Source organism: Homalodisca vitripennis, chromosome 2, assembly GCF_021130785.1.
Source record: "Homalodisca vitripennis isolate AUS2020 chromosome 2, UT_GWSS_2.1, whole genome shotgun sequence".
NCBI lineage: Eukaryota > Metazoa > Arthropoda > Insecta > Hemiptera > Cicadellidae > Homalodisca > Homalodisca vitripennis.
Window position 1 is genome coordinate 75,358,211 of NC_060208.1, and position 17,622 is coordinate 75,375,832.

The following is a 17,622-nucleotide window of genomic DNA, read 5'->3' on the forward strand; positions in this document are numbered from 1 at the left end:
TATTATTATTAGTCTCATAGCGATCCCTCCATGGATATTGGTTGAAATATTCTGTTCAAAATTGATTAGTGGGGTGATGAGACTTTTGGGACACACAGTACAGTATAATATGTTTAGCAAATCATTTGAACCCTTATTTTAACTCGCAGGTATCTGTTATTTATGGCACTTAGCATTCTGGATATGAAAATTTCCGCCCCTACAAAAATAATCACATTTTATTATATTGTAATGTTTGCAGGTGCGCACGTTCCCGACTGTTAATTTAAATATTTTTAGACACAATAACAACTACCCTTGAACTGTATTTTTACTCTTCATTTTTGCTTTTAATTAAAGCAGGTGTCGAAATCGGACACAGAGGTTGAGCCGCTTTGGTTAGTAAAGGAACCACGATTCGGGATCGCCGTCATTACTGTATCGCGACGTCCACCAAAAGTTAACAAATACTCTTCCATTAGAATTACTCCATTACTCTTCATTACATGATATTACTCTTCTATTCCACAACCAAGTTGGGTCCTACGAACAGTGGGATAAGAATCAAGAGATAGTTGAGAGGATAAGTGTCTCATTAAGCCCAAGCACCCCAACTGGCATTTGGACACTGAAGAAGTTTCCAGGGATCCTACTTGTTATGGGGGTAAAGACATATCTCACACAAGGTCCAAAAAATCCAGCGACTACTTGGGACAGAGGAGGAATCCCCCAACTATAGCCCAAGGGGCAATTAGTAAAAGCACAAAGACTCCACCTGACTCCAAATTTGGGAGCGGTCCAGACAACTGATATTTCCCCATAGTGGACAGAGGATAAGGCCCCGCTTTGTTCCTTAAAAAGTTCTCGACCCCTTTCTTTCTTGAGAACGATCTTTCAGTAGTACATGTTGTAATACATGTTGGCTACGTCCTTGAAGTACAGCTCTGATATTAATGAGAACAGAGGGAAATGCGTAGTATCGTACGATGCGCAATAGGCGGTGCAGTGGCCCGACACGTATGTACACATATGCACGCCGAGTTTCAAATATCTGTTGTAGACATGGGCAAAACAAGGAATCGTCCACAATAGTTGCAATAGTTTTAGTTGCAGCCAGACAACGGTTGCAAAGAACTGTTGCGTCGCAACTGCTCCACAAAACGACGGATCGCAACTGTGAGGAAGAAGCAGTTCTCTGCAGCGGTAAACTTACATAGTAGCACAACCAGTTCAGTTGCAGGAATCACATACAAAGAATAGTTGTGTTTTTAAACTGCTCCACAAACAACTTCAGTGGAACTGAGCGTATGTGCAGTACTGAACAGCTCTAAAGCCGAGTGGGTAAATTAGTTGCCCAGTACCACTAAAACAAAGTATAAATGAACAAAATACTAAACATAGCTAAATGAATTTAATTATTTATTTTTAAGTTATTAAATAGTTTTGTTGTAGGCTGAAGGGGTTTACATAAGTAAATCATTGCTGTTGATAATATTTATTTTTAATTACTGCATGTTATATATTTCACGTAAAAATCATATGTACACGAAAAACTCAGAAGATTTATATTTTTGAGTAAAGAGTTGTAATTATTTGAAATGATTTAGATAGGACGCTTTAAGAATAAAAAAAACTCTAAAAAAATATAACTACAGGTCCAATCCTTTGGCATATTGGGTAACATAGTGAATCAGTCATAAACAATAACAACAACATGTTTTTACTGTAGGTTGCGATCAAGGACGTTGGGATGGATTAGCTGATTAATTTTACTAGTTTTAAGCTTGGCACAGCTACTGTTTCAACTTTTAAGTCTAATTTCGTTTTCAATAGTTGTGCAATGTGCAACACGACAACAGTCAGTATAATCGCCTTGTAACTGCAAATAACAATATCAGACAACGATTACGACCCGAGACCGTGGCCTGAACAGAACCGTTCCAAAGCAACTGTTCCGCGGTATTTTACCCATTCCTAATCTGTTCTACTGTTCTTATGCCGACCTCCCTCTTATTGGCCACCGGAGATTAAGATCACTAGATCAATAAAGGGCTGTATTTTGTATACCGATGCTAATACTGAAATAATTTTGGTATTGATAATAAGTAACCAGTTGTTTCTGTACATCCGAATATGTTTAGACATTACCAACAGAGTAAATTTAGTAGTGTGGGTTCTACCTTCACATTATTATTATTTGCTAATTAAAATTTTTTCCAAATCGTTAGCATCTGATTACCGAATTCTATGTGACGGAGTAAAAGTTAACATAAGAATGGCTCTTGCAAAAAATACAACTCAGGATTACATTCCTGAACATGCACCATACTTGTGCAGAACTCCCTAAATTTGACAATCAATTACAGTACAACGATTAGAGTAAGAAGTCAAAGTTCTTATTGTACACATAACCAGCTCTGGAGACTTAATTCGTGTTCTTTACAAAAAGGCAATTCGCAATGCCTATATACAGAAATAAAAAAAACTTGTATGTTTTGTTTGAATATAATATTTTGTAATCGATTATATAAAGTACGTACAATAACGATGTATTTCTAAATTGTTTATCATCTGATCAGAAAAAATAGTTACTAAACGTTTTTTGATGCATCTTCACAATAGATCTGTTTTGCTCTTAACAAAAGTTTTCCTGAAAGTCAGTTTAAACGTTTAAAATAGGTCCTATTTAAAATTGGTATTTTCTCAGCAGTATGGTACAAAGAGGGTAAAAAATGGTAGATAATGTTAACGTTTAAATATTATTGCAACAAATATTATTCAAAAGATTTGTATGGACTTTAGACAGATGCTAAACTAGACAAGGCGATATGTATTTTACACAGCAGTTTTTATTACAAACCCTGTATACCGATCCCACTCTTTACAATCAAGACCAGCACTATTTACACCCTAAGCTTGACTGAGTCAGATGCAATGTAATCATCGTGTTCACGCGTATTGACGTAGTGTTCAAAACTCAGTCGAGAGAAGAATTTAATAATTAAGCTCTATGATGGAAGTGTCTCCACATATTTTCCTTTCCCAATTCTTCTGCAACTACTACACATAAGCTGGAGATATTTAATGCATTTGCTTGTCAGTATGTATGTATCTTAACTAATGATTGTGGACCAAGAATATTCTCATTACAAGTGCAACCAATTTTGGTGGCGAAAATATTTTTCCAGTCCAAATTCACTGCCCTTAAGCTAATTTTCCCAAATATACAAAACGTATAAAGACGTTTCTTTTAATCTACAAGGAATTACAGACATTAAAAGTAGGACCTTTAGTCACTTTTTAATCAGACCTAAACTAAAACGGCAGAAGGTAAAAAATATTAAAGGTTTACAGTATTCACACAAGATTTGAGATGTAACAAAATATTGTTTTATTTAATTATTAAGACAGATATTATATTAACAAAAGTCTTTATTATAGGGTTTTCTTTTTTATAAAACGTTGGCAGATTGCAATTTTGTACTGAATTTAGATAGCAATCTTTCGTTTGAGGCATTGTTTTACTTTTTTAAGGGCCTTTATAGTGAGATGACATTCAACGAAGGTTTACATTTTTTTAAACTTACTCCCTTAAATGGTTGGGACTTAAAGCTCGCATATACCCCATAAACCACGATTTTAGTCTTATAACGATGACCTCCCCCATTAATATTGGTGGATATATTTCTGTTCAAAAGTTGACACGTGGGGCACCTGGGGTATAACAAAGGCAGTGTTATCGTGAATAAAAGCTTGTAATATTTATTAAACTTAAGCTCTGGCATTGGGTCAACATCACTCCGGGGTGAATACTAGGAGTCATTATCGTTGGAAAACAACTTTTACTTACTGTATCTTAAATATGTACTGCCGCATGTGTTTAAAAGACTAACAGATTCATATTATAACTGGCGGCCTCTGTTGTCCTGCGGCTCAATACATTAACGCAATCATTCCTAACCAGGTTAACTTGCAGCTCTGGGCATCAGTTATTTGTAGCGTCCTTGAGTCCGTGTTTGTGCTGAGAGTCGGCTTCAAAACACACAAATACTCACGGCAGAATAACAGAAGTCACGCGTCTAAGTTTCCCGGTCCACACCGCGTATTATTGTTTACGCAACTGCACTCTAGAAAGATTTCGGCCTCGCTGTGGAGAACCAGCTCTGATAAACGGATGTTACACCGAAACTGATGTTACACCAACACTGATGTTTAGAGGCGACGTGAGCCGGAAACCTTGTGTTAGTCGTGATAACCGGCCGTGTATCCACACGACACAGGCTTACTTGGAACAATAAACTATCTGAGAACAATGAACGTGTAAGAACTACAATAATTGATTATGTAAATGGATACACTCGATACCTACAGATCAAAATATACAAAACATCGGGTTATCGAACCAATTTCTTTTAATATACAGTGTGAATTAAAAGTATGGATACAATTTGTATAGTTTTTTATGGATAAAGATGGAGGGATAAAACTCGGGACACCTTTCTAGGAAATAGAAGTGAACTTTTTAGTTTGCCCAACATTGCCCACTTCCCCAAAATGTGATTTTTGGGGGACGGCTCAAAAATTTTAAATGCTAAGATGTAAATATCAAGGCCTTTCAATTGAGGCGTCACTTAACGGGTCTTTACATTTAAAAATTTTGAACCACCTCCCAAGTATCCCATTTTTGAGAAATGGGAAAAGTTGTAACAGTGACTAAAAAGTTCACTTAATAAACCATACAAACTTGCAAAACTGAAACGCTGAATTTAAAACTGTTTCTACAAAAACTTTTTAAAACAGAACTTTTTAAATTGCAAATACAGATAGACAGATGCCAAACGAAATAGACCATAATGTTACAGGAACTTTTTTCACCTATTTAACTATTTTACCTATTCCAACAATATTTCTCACCCATATTTAAACACCCTGTGAATGTTATGAATGCGCACTTTAGAATTCTTACTCATTCATTGATATAGCACTTTACCCTCTTAAGAATGTATTAGAAACATGAAATTTGACATTTTTTTTCTTTTCTTTGCCTAAAAGGCGGTCTGGTTTAAATAACCATGAGACCTCGATGTACGCTATTGTCCATTTGTTCATCATAGTTTTGATTGTTATAATACATACACCTAATCAGCATCCATTCACATATATACACACATCACAGATATTATTTACAAAAAAATGTAACAGCACAAAGGTAAAAAATGGATTTTGTCTTCTCTGCCAGGGGCCAATCAAGCAGTATCCTCCTAACCCGAAAGGGTGGGCCACGGATAGAAGAACTCTGGGATTGGTTTCACATATATGTTTTACACAACAAGTGTTAGTATTGTTTATATTTTTTAAGTCTTTTATTGATGGAAAATAAAAATTTATTTATTTCTATATAAATTTTGTGATCCTCCATGCTCATAATCTCTCTTAAGCCTGTAGAAAAATTTTGACTGAGTGTTTTGGTCTTTTTTAACCATTTCTCTCTTTCACAATAATATTTCGGACATTTCATTAAAATGTGTTCTAGCGTCTCATCTGAACCTAATGTACAATTTAGGCATAGTGGAGTGAAATAACATTTAATTCTATGTAAGCAGGTGTTTACATTCGCATGGCCTAACCTAATTCTAACTATATTTACAATTTCATTTCTAGTATAGTTTGTTGCCTTAAACCATGGTTCCCTTGAAAAGGCTTTTTTGACACTTATGTACCATTGTGCTTTGTTACTTGTATTAAGACTATTTGTCATTTGTCCTTAAATTCCTTGTATACTGATACGATTTGAAATCTGCCATGGTTGTGTAAAATTCTCTAACATTATTTACATTGTGGGTTGAGGACTTGGCTAATTTATCAACAATTTTCATTACCTCTTATTCCCATATGTCCTGGGACCCATTGTATAATGTACGTATTCGTGTTATTGTCTAGTATTTCTTTAATTATGTTTAATATTATGTCATTATCTTTTACCATGCCAAACTTTGTATTTTCAATAGCTTTGATAACTGATTGGCAGTCAGAGCATATAACTACCTCAGTGTTCTTCAATGATTGGGTGTGCTGTACAGCTTTATAGATAGCGTATACTTCAGCTGTGTAGCTTGAAGTAATATTGTTAAGTTTAAAATTTAGTCTGGTGTCAGTACATGGAATATAAATCGCAGCTCCTGTGCCATTATCTGTTTTAGACCCATCAGTATAAATAATAAATTTTTCTTGTTGAAATGTACAATGGTTTTTTCTTTTTTCTCCAGTAAGGGTGATTATCTATTATCATATGGAGATAACTTAAGTTTTCATATCCTGGATGGTTGGGGTAAGTCATAATTTTATAAATTTGACATTCCATAGATTCTAAAAAAATCAACAGGAAAAAATTGGCAAAACGACCTATTTTCAAAATTTGATTGAATTTCAAAAAATCCGACTATTATCATATGTTTTTAAGTGAATATTTCTTACAATAGAAATAAGGCCAATCTTAAAATAAATAAGGACACTTCGAAAACGTCCAAAAACACGAACTCTGACAGGCATCCAGGTTTAAATAGTTTTCAAAAAGGACATTAATCCAAGATCAACTATTTTTATATTCAGAGGATTTTACAGGACTACGTACATTTGCCCTTTGGAGTTAATAAACAATCGTACAATACGAGTTAATAAACAAACATAATTCATTTACTATTGTTATCTCGACTATTCCACTAAATAGAAATATGTTAATGTTTATTTAGAAACTTGGAGGAACTTTACACAACTTTTATATTTATTCATTTCAACATTTATCGATATCTTAGGGATATGGTGGCCATTCAGTTCGAGAGGGCATAGTACATTTATATCTTTGCCATTACACACGTATTCATAAAAGGAAAGACCTTTACGCTTCTCAGGTTAATTACATCCATTGTTGTCCCTATAATATACTTTATTATCTCGTACCGGTTCCAAGATAGCTGTCGTAAAACCTTTTTGAGGATAATACGATAACATCAATTAATAAGATATTTGCAATACGTTTACTCACGCAATGTCTGAGTCCACATTTTTACAAACCACAGATATTTGTATAATTTTTAGACCCTTATGGTACAATGCATGATAAGAGTTTATAAATTATGAAAGTATAATATTAACATTCCAAAGTCGAAATAAGATCAGCTTTTTCAAATTATACTTCAAAATTAATATTAAATCTTAAACATAGATCGAGATAGTCATCTTGAAATATAAAATTTCCTGCGAAATCCCAAACGAAATCTACCTTAATTATGATTACACAAAAAGGTGTATTTAGATTTGCACAAGGAGGTTTCAGACTGACTTTTGAACACGAAGTGCAACATCTTTTAAAAGTTTCAACCTTAAAAAAGGTTGCTTTTGGATAACAACATTACATACATCATACTAAATCATACATTGTACATTTTGCAAATACCACTAGAAAACGTAAGCAACGTATATCGTACTAGAATTAGCTTAGTAACAATACGTGATAATGCAACTCTTAATAAAATATGTCTACCATATAAATTATAAACTTTATTTTCCTTACAGGTTTCAAAAGTTATGGATAACGCATTAAGCCACTTAGGCCTCCCTTTATGGTACAAAAAAGCAAACCATGGTACACTGAAAACCCCTTGAAAACGGGTTCTATAAGAAATCGATAAAATAAAATACTTGTAAATGAATAATTTGATGATAAACTAGGATATATACGAACTCACTGAAAACTCCAATGTTTAATATTCCTGTCATTTTAATCATTTATTATTTACTAATTGTTATGTCTGTGACGTAAAAATTATAAAAACAAAATCCCATAAAATAATAATGAATTTATTAACACCTTAGGAAGTATTTTTATTCGTCTGTAAACATTTAAATTTTTAGGTAATGAAGCTTTTTAAATGTTATGGGAGGAATACTACACGGATATGGATTTTAAAATATTTAAATTAGAATACATAAAACATTGCATAACTTACTCTTAAAAGTTGGAATATACTAAATTTTACTTTTGTTTTGCGCTAAGAGCACCGGCAAAATAATGAAGTTCTGCTAGTTATCATGTGGCCTATATCTAGCGAGTTACAACAGCAAATCACATCGCATATCCGGAAGACTTATCACATATCCGGTCTTATGGTGCTTTATTCCTTTATTAGCAGTGGCCGGTGTTACAGAAGGGACTGGTCTTGTTGCACGTTGATACCAGAGCAAACTGTAGCAGATTTCTTGGTACCCGTGATTAACACGGAAATATTACAACCAACTACTTCACCAACATCACGAAAACTGTTCATGTCACCACTAAAATTGATTATTAATTTTTTCAATAACAGCGATAAAAACTGATATTAATTAAGTATGTTTGACCAATGGGGTGAACGACACAAATAGTTTTTCAAATTCTACTTTGACCTGTTTAATAATCAAAATCAACTTTAAAAGATTTTAAAATATTTACAGGCTCTAGTAGCACCGAATATATATCTGTTTCTGATTCTAGCCAAGGTAGCTAGCTCAAATAAGGTTTCAACTGTTAAAATAAAATGATCATAAAATATCAATAAAAGCAGGCTAAATATTGTTGGCAGATAAATTTAAACAGACTTTGAAAAAAGTAGTTTTTCGCTATTTAAATTTTTACAGTTAAACCATCTGCCTCTTCTAAAACAAATTAGGTCGACCGGTTTGGGGCACCAACACATCTCGTTACACTAGCAAACTGGCACGAGTTACAAGTAGCAGACTTGGTGGGGAGATGTGGAATGTCCGCAGTCGCTCGTCAGTCTCACGTCTCCGTATACTCGTTCCCGCCGACGCGACGACTTTACTGGATTAGATTTACATTAACATATATAATATCAATGTAAGAAGTGTTCACAGCTTTCAATTTCTAATACTGTACACATAACTTTTTGGACTTGCCAATCAATGCGCAATTCAAATTGTCTCTAACGAGGCTAAGTAACAGTGTACACAGACGATACATCAATGTCGATTGTTCATAAGAAACAAAAAAACCTAATATCTAAATATAAAATAGATTTTGGTTAACAAAAGACCCTTAGAGCTGGATATACGCGCGGCTATATTCGTATTAGCCCAAAATATATTGAATTTTAAACACTGGTGCGTCCTTACTTGTGTATAAAGTTATGGGATATGTCTCATTGCTTAGTACCCATTAAAGGCTTTTCAGTTTTAAAGACTGAAATTGGATACATGAAAGAATTTCAAACGTGTTTGTATTTAAATATCGATTAAATATTGAAAACTAATAAACTGTACTATAAGGCAAAAACAAAACAAAGATTAAATGCGTATTAATTACATCTTTAAAATAAGACATCTCATTTATTCTGCGTTAAAAAATAACTATGTCAGAATAATTATTACATTCAACAAGTGAAACATTGCTCTTATAGAATAAAACTCATGGTCGTTTCACAACAGCTGCCGTTTGTCTTAACATCAGATTCCTAGTTGCTCGAAAACTAAACACACTTCAGTCACACTGCATTTGGTACAGTAGCTTAAAACCAACGAAACAATTGTTTTTATTCAAGTTCATAGTAAAAGCTTATCAGCACTTACCTTAACCTCTAGTGTATACTTCAGGTATCAAAATCACGTTGTCGTATAACTGTAAGAACTGTGACTCATCCTGCAACACAATTAAAATGTCGAGTTAACGTTAAGTATATTGTGTAAGTCTTAATTAGTAAAAAAAACGATCCATCAATAAAATGAAATCTTGAATTATTCACGACGACAAAAATAGCTTCGTTTAGTAAAATATCAGAATAGTATAACCCTGGATACTTGTTACAACCAGAAAAAAATACTCTGCAATTATGTTATATCGATGAGTAGCATATTCCACAATTTAAGTGGATAAAACGAGCAAAGAACTATTTAACAATCTCATAGCATGTACTCAGAATAAAACTACGCAATATAGACATTGACGTAGACATAGACATTGTTTATTTCTGAATCAAACACACACATGGTGCATATACCAGTCATCAATACATAGTTAATATACTTGTTTTGTTTTACACATAGTAGACAACGATCAACCTTATCTATCTAATACTTAACTCTAATCCAGTATGCAAGGATTCCTGGACACTTCAAAAAAACACTTCTAAGCAGGAAAACTCGAAGTTTTTTCTTGTAACTCTTAGGTTATTATTGCACTGATTATTTCCATCGGAAGATTTTATAATGGTCTGTGAAAGATGTATCAGGTCCAGAGAGTGTTAAGCGAGGTCTGGGGGTGCGTAAGTCATCGCCGTGCCTTGTTGAATATATGTGACATTCAATAACTGATGGAAGATCCTTCCAGTTATTGATGGTCCAAATTATTACCCCGTAGAAGAAAAATGAGGACAAGGTAAGGATATTGAGAGAGTGGAAAATTCTGTCAACGATTTAATAGAAGTATCCTTTTGATGATTCGGATAACTCTATACCAAAAATACTTTGTAAGACGTTTTAAAACCACCCCACACCTCAATCCCATATGTTATGACAAAGGAAAACACCCATAATAGACTATGAGTAAAACATTAAAGGAAACACTTCCAGGACTGACGCAGGAGGGTTGACTTCTGTCTGGTTTATACCTTCCAGTTGAACCCACACTAGGCACAGCAAAAACCGATGTGTCTCTCGGTAAAGTTTGGGCAACTTTACGGATGTCCTGTGCGCCACATCACTAACTGCAAATATCGATATGCTAGGGTGCAAGGGTAGTTCGATAGGTCTAGTCTACTAAAAGGAGATGACTGTTGAAGTTGTTGGGGTTCCATAAGAGTCAAAGGTTCTAGCCAGCCTAGACATAAGGGCGTGCCCCTCCCTGCCTGCTTTGACTAGAGAGGCTGGTTCAGAGCCGGCTTCCCCTTCTTCCGAGGGGGCATGACTGAGATTAATGCTCTAAATTCTTCTTCGTGGATCCCGAAAGGAGGCAGGTCCTACATCCAACCTTACCCTATCACCTCAAGAATATCCTGTAACTCCGGAAGGAGACCAAAGGTCCCTTTAGGACTAGGTGAAATGTATAGCTTCTTGTCCTAAAAGAACAAAAAAAATTTCTAGGATTGCATTTAACTAGACTTGCTTGAGTTCAACATAAGATGGTTGACCGATATATATAAAACGTTCAGATAGCTTCCACATCGACACTCACCTAGAATGAGGAGACAAATTATTCCAGACCTGGACATTGTACTTCTAGACAGATTCAGTATGAATGATTGTCACGGCACTTGGACATCTTTATCACATGCAATCCTCTCCACAGGGGAAGTACATTTACCACCTCAGTGTCATCGATATTAATTCCCCGCTGGTAGATCCTTTCGGTTTTAAAGGCTTTGGTTGGATCCGCAGCCATAGTTTTTAAATCACTATATAAATCATATATATAATATATATGAACCTATAAACTATATCACTATATAAACCTTTTCTGCATAATATAATATATATATATATATATATATATATATATATTATGCAGATCAGACTCAGGACTTCAAAACAGCAGAGTTGTATCTTCTGCATAAAATATAGACCTGGCTAAAGGAATTTGGTATGAAAATGTCTCACAGAAAGATGTTTAGTGCCACAGCTAGTTGTTAAATAGAGTTGGTGCTCAGGTCCAACGGTTCACACCTAATTGAGTCCTAGCCGACCAAGTGGTTGCAAAATCTGCTCTGTTCACACTGATAAGTGATTTAAAAACTATGGCTGCGGATCCAACCAAAGCCTATAAAACCGAAAGGATCTACCAGAGAGGAATTGGTATCGATTACACTGAGGTGGTAAATGTAATTCCCCTGTGGAGAAGATTGCATGTGATGAAGATGTCCAAGTGCCGTGACAACCATTCATACTGAATCTGTCTAGAAGTACAATGTCCAGGTCTGGAATAATTTGTCTCCTCATTCTAGGTGAGTGTCGATGTGGAAGCTATCTGAACGTCGTATTTAGTATCAAACGATCACTAGAGTTTATAGGGATATGTGAGATGACGGTCAGATGACCTCTTTCTTGTGGGATGCCAATCAATTAAGCAACAGGCAGTACTGTTGGCACCAGCGCAGATATAATCATTTCTGTTCTATTAATAAACCTATTCAAATTCGTTTCCGTCCACCATTTTAGTGGCAATTTACAAAAACACGAACACGCACAGTATCAAAGATGCACCAATAAACCATTACTGAGCTCAGAATTACGAGCGTATTTGTAATGTACATGGATGGGGGATTTGTTTACAAATAATAACTAGACATCTACTTAATTAGAACTAGTTATACTTTTATCACAAACTTAAATGTAAAAATAACATTATCTCTACTGTATTTATATGAAACTCTTTACTGTTTTAGTAGTCTGCTGTGTACTGTAGATTCATAATGAATTTATTTGAACTTGTTGTATGAAGGAATAAAAAAAAGAAAGCAAAATCCTTTCATTAAAATGATCTACAAGACTTTAAAAAGCGCATAACTGATTATCAAATACATCTATTCTGTACGTTGTACTGTTATTATTCGGTTTTATGTATGTAAATTATAAATGTTTTCAAGGCAGATGACAGGAAATTGCTGTAGAGTAAGTCTTATTTTCCCAACCTGAAATATACAGTTAATTATATTTCATTAAACTAGGATATTCCCCTTAAGAAAAAATATAATCCTGAAATTCATGACCATCATCAAAGTTGACCCGGCTGCGAATCGACGTATCTAACACGTGTGAGACAAGGGGACCCAAACCGTGCCTACACAATTATACGGGAAAACTCGTCATTTTGTGTGGGGCGGACATAAATTGAGGTGGATGTGAAAGGTTAGCCACGAAGATGCGATTGTATCGGCGTGGCCGGAAGTCGGGCGACATTTGCATTGGTAATGCCGGTCTGAGGAGTCATCAATAGCGCCCGAACTGTCACTCGCAGGTGTTCACTGTTTAATTCTATCAGTATTTTACAGACTTTATTACATAGCCTCACAAATTATCTCATAAGCTCTCCCACTCAGACCATCCCTCAGTCCCTTCTTGCGTCACGTCTTCCACTCAGTGGGAGTTCGGAGTTATCAAATTATAAGCACTCTTACTATTGAATGTTTGATAGCCGAATTTATCAGATTCCTATGTTACGACGAAAGAAAACACAGAGATATAGAAATTTCATACATAACTACACTAATAAATCGACAAACCCCACCATAGAGAACTAATTAATTTCATTTTTAATGACTCCATCCGAGTAAACTAATCCATAAGTTACGCCATGGCCGGTGCCGACCACACTTGACAAATGCCCTCCCTCCCTCTACGAGATGAATAATGACGGTCTAGGCAGGCAGTTTAGCGATTTCACAGGTCGCTTGGGAACAGCACAGACGCCGAGTTGCGGCGCGCTGCGCGCCCATTACTGCGCATGATTACTGACCGGAGTCTAAGCAGTGCGCATGCGTACAGCCCCGCCTGTCATTACCGCTTTACTGGCTTGGCGCGCGCTAATCGCAGGGGTTCAGCAGGTTCAGCTCACACCGAAGTCATGTTTGCGGTCAACGTGACGAACTTCGGTCACAGTGTTGCGTATTAGTTCTCGTGATTTCATACAGCCTTAGTATTCAGTTTATTTAAACACATTAGTGGATAGTACAATTTAGCCTGAACTTTAAAACTAACATCCTTGTAGACCTATGATAATACAAGTTATTCATATCCATCACTGTGTTAATATTAATATACAAGTCAATTGATCTTCACCGTAGCGTAGGGGTAAGGCTGCTCTCTTACAGATAGGTCACGGGTTCAATTCCCGAAATACTCAATGCATGAAAGATGACATTTCACGATCTTGTATTGACTTGGTTTAATACAGAGAGGCGTGTCATCTGAAGATTGAATTAGTTTTCTATGGTGGATAAATGAATTTAGTCAACACACACAACTTTAAAAAAAGAGATCTAAGGATAAACCCCTAAGGGTCACCATGAATCATTTTAATTTTGTTTGAAACAACACTCGAAATCACACATTGATCTCGATCTTTAAGGTTAGAAATGAGCTATAAATGTATAAGCACATGTTCTCGTTCTTATAATCCATCGACAACACTCTCCAAAAAAATGTTTACCACATTAATTGTAGATTTGTTTTTCCTGAATTAAAACTTTTCAAAATTCAGAATTATTTTATTTTTCAAAACATTTACGTCTTTCATAAAAAACTTTTAAAAAACATTTTACTAAACACGGAAAGAATTGAGATTATACGATAATTGCTTGTGAGGCTAGTGTCGTCTCGTTTGAAAATTGGAGTGACTTTCGCTGTTTTCAAAAGGGATAGAAAAACTCCTGTTTCAAATGACAAATTGATAAATTTGATCAATATCGTACCTCGATCGTATCGATCAAAGGGGTCTCAATATGTGCCTGAAGCAAGACTTAAATAGCCACACTGATATTCCGTTGGCGTCAACATATCACCCTATCATTGCAGAGACGTATGATGGAAGAAAGGGTGATGATTGTGGAAGTTGTCATGAAGAATGGTGACGAAGTAGGCTCCTGGGGTCCAGGAGGAGCAGGACTTTGGGATGCCACCAAAATCATCCTAGCTAACAGCCACTTGCTTCATATAGAGAGGTGTTGAACGTGCCTCATGAAGAATCTTCGACGTAGTCCGTCAAGGTTCTGTACCCGGTGTTGTGACTGTAGGCATTCACGAGCACGATCTCACCGAGGATGGGGCGGTCTGGATCCAGGTCGTGGCGGTGAGGTAAGGTGGCTAGGACAAGCTCGTTATCAGCAGGTCTGGTCGCAACGTAGTCCTCCAGGTAGCAACATATGTTACGCTCCATGCTCGCCGGCCGCAGTCATTGATGCCGGCGATCAGTATCTCACAACGGAGTCCTGCTCCAGAAGACTGTTCAGACATAACGACCTGAGCAGCCGTTCGTCCGGAATGCATATGTCGCTAAAAAAAGTACCCCGGTCGGTCATCTTTTTGACCATACCCGGAACGTGGTGAGTATAGCTGTCACCTCTAAAAATAAAAGATCTGATGTGCGGTATGAGTGTTTGGGTTGGTAATTGGTAATTTCTATTATTTTTCTAAACATTGGAATTTTCTTTATTACTATATGCTAACGTTGGGACACAACTTTTTCAACTGTAAATATTTCAAGTTGTTTTTGTAAGTTTTTGGAAATTTTTCTTTTTCATTTTAACTAATTACATAAACAAGCTCAACATATTTAGTATACGGCTCTTCCGGTAGGCTACACTGCACACTGGATCGGACCAGCAGTTCTCAGATGGGCTGAGAGAAGGGTCGCACAGGACACCGCAGTCAATCATCGCGGAAGCACGGGCAATCGCACGATGCTTCATTTCTTTATAATATGCAAAATCAAGATAGACAGATAGAATGATAGTACACATTCATCCGATGTCATTGATCGTTAGCGAGGTACATTGATCATTCAGGAGGATTTCTTGATAAACAATTGACTTATAACTAAAAGATTTGGAAGATGCTACATTTCTATATAAACAACATCGAGATAGATAGATAGGCAGATAGTACGCATTCATCCGTTGTCATTGATCGTTAGCGAGGTACATTGATCATTCAGGAGGATTTCTTGATAACTAATTGACTTATAACTAAAAATTTTGTACGATGCTACATTTCTATATAAACAACATCGAGATAAATAGACAGATAGTACACAATCCGATTTCATAGAGCGTTAGCGAGTTATCCCATTTTGGAGGATATCACGAGAACAAATTAATTGAGTTATAAATTTGATACTTAATATAAAACTGTTTTCCCAGACATACAAAATCAAGTTCGATTACCATACTCCATCCGTCCATGGAATCCATGTAGGAGCGTTAACAAGACCTTTGACTCAAGATGATATCTCGAGAACGAATTATTCAGCTATAGATTTGGAATCCTGCTAGAAGTTTCTACATAGACCAGATCGAGTTGGACGATGCTACACGCCCCCCCCCCCACCCAAATACAATTCGGCTAGGCGTTAGCGAGAATCGGGTACATAAATATCTAGTTTGAATTGAGCCAAGGACTTGCTCAACCCTTAATTTCTACATAGGCAACATTGAGTTCTATGATTGTGCAAGTTACTCAATGGGATGACTCATCTGGCGTGGATGCCATTAAGTAATAAGTCTATAATTTTAAACTATCGGAGGCGTAAGGTGGGCAAAAGTACTCGACATGATTGCACGCCAACCTTTAGTACTTTTTGATGGTATTTGTTATATCAAACATGTTTTTCGGATAATGAGGAGTACTTCATCTTACTTGGATGACATCAAGAAAACGACCAAGATCCATCTAGATGTCCGCGAAACGCGGTCTGACGCAACCCTACCTTTTATAATTAAGATTTATTAAGAATGCCTCGGGACAAAGTAGATCACAGAACCATGCCATATGTAACACTCAGTAATGAACACTGACGGTCTACAAACAATATCCTGGTCGGACGAATACTTTATAGCATCTATAATAATGCTTTGGCATTGTAATTTTGAGTTTTTTTTTTACCGGGGACCTCGATAAAACTAGTTTATTAGAAAGAACAGGCGTTATTTGACTTACTGTGAAAATTTCATATCATTATGATGATTGGTTCTTGTTTTCTGCCTCAAAAAGGAAGCAATGTCGGCGAAAACGAGGCTATTCTGTCCCTATCTACTATTGGTTATTAGACTATATTATTAGGTAAATACGTATATACTTATAAATAAAACATTTAATAAGCGCTCACGTGATGTAAGCTTTGATTTAAGTAGCATCTCGAGAGCTGTTTTTCTTTTTTCGTCAGAAGTGCGGAGCGCAACTGAAAACCACATTGATGGCCAGGTGCATTTCCGATCGGTACTTTTCCTACCTCAGATCACGTGCCAGATCGTCCAATGTGATCTGACGTCTGAAAGTTTGGACGATCTGGGACGTGATCTGAGGTCGGGAAAATACCAATCGGAAATGCCCCTGGCCATCACTGTCGGCTTCGGTGGTGCGGCGCCATCATATACTTCTGGCGAACAAAGAAACACATCCCTTGAGACAGTACCCAAATTCAAGCTCAGATCACGTGAGCGCTTGTATAGGTTATCTTTAACTTTGGCTATATTAGTAACATATTTATGATATCTTAATCTAAACGTACTTATATAGCCTAATACTAAAGTACTGACATTTCTTTTCAAGACATAGCACTAAATAACACTTTATACTGAACCTAGTGAAGAGCTCTTTTGGCAAGTAAATTGTTATGATTCGGAAACTCCCTTGATTATAAGTAACTATGGTTGGAAGGAGTGCTACTACGGATTACCGTAGGACTAATTTGATTGTCTTCGGTTATCATTGATTATTAGGCTACTAATTATTGGTTTGCACATGCAAATACAAACCAATGATTTTAAGAAATCATAAGGTTAAAAACCTCATCACATTCACCATGGGTGCCCCTTGTCTATGTTCTTGGGTAGGCTATGTCGGTGTTTCAAGATGGTAATTGGATATCTCCTATCGAATTATTTA

The 17,622-nt window shown here is 36.1% G+C and overlaps 1 protein-coding gene across 1 annotated transcript in view; it reads right to left on the minus strand.

Moving 5' to 3' along the window:
* LOC124354192 (protein N-terminal asparagine amidohydrolase) overlaps positions 1–17,622 on the minus strand; it is a 98,140-nt gene that overhangs the window by 69,722 nt on the left and 10,796 nt on the right. Inside the window, exon 2 of the mRNA XM_046804470.1 lies at positions 9,601–9,670. The gene's annotated coding sequence lies outside the window, so the exon portion shown is untranslated. The remainder of the gene's footprint in view (positions 1–9,600; positions 9,671–17,622) is intronic.